Genomic DNA, 2500 nt, shown 5'->3' on the forward strand with positions numbered 1-2500 from the left:
TGTCAGAACCAATTCCACTCATTCCCCCGAATGGTGAAGCTGCTAATCTATTCAGCTGTTATCATCCATCCATCCTCGTATGTACAAATGTCATTAACAAACCAAGAACAGATTCTAGGTCTGTAGTCGTCTGTTTGTCATCATTCTTTTAGGGTCAATCTCGAGTTTCACAGTTAATCTCTTACCTTTGTGTCATCTGGTCGCCAGGTCAATCCTTCCTGGCACCTGAAGAACAACACACAAGGTTATTCTTCACAACTTTTATCATCACTGAAATTGTGCAACAGCTAATTCCAGCTTACATCTCACACATTATTAAATATATATACAATCCCAGGAACGAGAACAAAACCAACGAGGTTTGATTTCATCAGCCCTGACCAACGAGGACATGGATCCTTTAACCCTCAGTCATCTACTTGTTTTTGGTGTTTTACTCATGGGTTTGTTACACAGTAAGTTTGGATGATATATATATAATGCACATGAATTATCCATATTTTTTGCAATTATATAAGATACGTCATTATATTTTATTCCAGGTGGAAGAACTGGCTCAGGACAGCACCTGTACAGCTAAGGGCCCGGTCACACAAGCCCGGTCACACAAGCCCGGTTGAAGTCTGTTGTCTGTATGAACACTGACCCTATCAATTAAATAAAAACACATACAAATACACAAAGACACCTTTCAAACAAAGACCTTTATTTAAAAGACACGTTTGAAAACCTGTCCTACAACAGCTGGTCACTGCAGTTTGTCAAACTACAAGAAATAGCACATCTCTGGGGACTATTTTCAGCGGCGGATTAACTGGTGCTCCAGGGGTCGTAGGACAGTGCGTGTGGGATTGAGTCACAATAAACTAGTGTGTGTGCGTGTGCGTGTGTGTGTGTGTGTGTGTGTGTGCGTGTTCATTGTGTAGAAACATGTCAACCAGAGTGACAGCATGACTCACGGATGTGTTTTCATAGTTGTAGGTGAACTCCACGCAGAGCTCCTTGGCTCAGAGGAACCAGGTACACCAGGTTTTAGATGCACACAATGTATTAGTATAAAAATGTATATCCATTGGTGCTTTTGGTCGATTGGCTCAGAAAAACTAAAGTCTTATTTTCATACTAAATTATCAACCCGTCAAAAACAAGATCTTCCAGTTGTGAAAAGAAGCCATTAGAACCACAACTAAAACAACAGGCCGCACTGAAATCAAGTCTCGGGATGTAAACAGCCTTCTAAACAAATGAGGCTGCTCGTCTTCACGCCATCTCTCAACCTTATTCATCACAGTTAGTAAGCGGAAGGAGTAGATGACGCGTGGATGAAGCCATGAGTCAGAGTCGATGTTGTGAGAATAGAGTTGAACCCACCGAGCACTCGCGACACGTCTCTTAGCATTTGTTGCCAAACGGCATCTCCGTGCGATGAAGAAACGCCGAGACGCAGCGACTCGGAGGCAAATGGATTCATTTTGAAAGAGGCAGACGCGCCTGACAAATGGACGTCGTCACAGAGGAGAAGGAATAAACGAAGGCAGAAGCAGCAGAATAAATTACAGAGAAGAGTTTTTGTTCCATCTGCACGTCTGTGTATCTGACGGATGAGTTATAAACACTGGGAGAGAGATGGAGGGGGCGTTGAGTGAGATTCTAGGAGACAGAGAGCAAAGAGAGAGAGTGATTCAATAAAAAAGAGTAAACGATGGATCAGTGAGGCTCCTCTTCTCTCCATCCCCCTTTTCTCCCTTTCTCAGTTCCTCCCTTCCACTTCTACGCTTCTTTCCCTTCATTCTCCTTCCTCCTCTTAACTCATCGCAGAGGGAATCTCATCAGACAGCGCAGATTATCAAGACCCTTCTCAGGCCGTCTGCAGCAGAATGAAATTGGACTACTTGAGTTTTCAAAAGCCAGACGTCTACTTTGATGTGGAGACAGAACCTCTAACATCACATAGGAGTGTGTGTGTGTGTGTGTGTGTGTGTGTGTGTGTGTTCATGAGCTTAATAGATGGTTTCATGAAGAGAAAATCCTCCTGAGCGAAGACATAGTTGTTCTCATTTTGAGAAGGTGCCATTCTGGGATATGGATTAAAGGTTAAATGAAGCATTCGGTGTTCAGGTGTTTAAGCTCGAACGCTTTCAGGTTAATCTTCACTCCCTAACACCAGAGAATCATGTTTCAGTATCTCATGGCTCCAGCCGCCTCTGCTCGCTGCAGGAAGTCCACCTTATCTGGAGCGGCGCCCGCCGTGTTTCCTGGTGACACGTGATAGGAGGTCCCATGTTTCACTTTGAGCTCAGTGGGGGTAAACACAGGCAGCAGTTCATTTGTTACTGACTCAGTGGGTTTGTGTAATTTTAGAACTGAGCAGTAAGAGAGCAGAGACACAGCTGCAGTTAAAGCAGCAGAGTTACCAGATACACGTGTTTTCACTTTAATTCATTTCAAATAGACAAAGTACCCTCCAATAATCCAAGGTTACACACCCACCTTATACCAA

General features: G+C 43.7%; 2 protein-coding genes across 3 annotated transcripts in view; both read right to left on the reverse strand.

Annotated features, from left to right (window-relative positions):
• Positions 1 to 2500, reverse strand: part of si:cabz01090165.1 (uncharacterized protein LOC100333421 homolog) — a 218312-nt gene that overhangs the window by 163498 nt on the left and 52314 nt on the right. For both annotated transcript variants that reach the window (XM_034604875.1, XM_034604874.1), the window contains exon 2: positions 186 to 225. The gene's annotated coding sequence lies outside the window, so the exon portion shown is untranslated. The remainder of the gene's footprint in view (positions 1 to 185; positions 226 to 2500) is intronic.
• LOC117773061 (basic proline-rich protein-like) overlaps positions 1 to 2500 on the reverse strand; it is a gene marked incomplete at its 3' end in the record, with an annotated part of 270081 nt that overhangs the window by 66938 nt on the left and 200643 nt on the right. The gene's annotated exons all lie outside the window — the stretch shown is intronic.

This window comes from Hippoglossus hippoglossus, chromosome 13 (assembly GCF_009819705.1).
Source record: "Hippoglossus hippoglossus isolate fHipHip1 chromosome 13, fHipHip1.pri, whole genome shotgun sequence".
NCBI classification, from domain to species: Eukaryota; Metazoa; Chordata; class Actinopteri; order Pleuronectiformes; family Pleuronectidae; genus Hippoglossus; species Hippoglossus hippoglossus.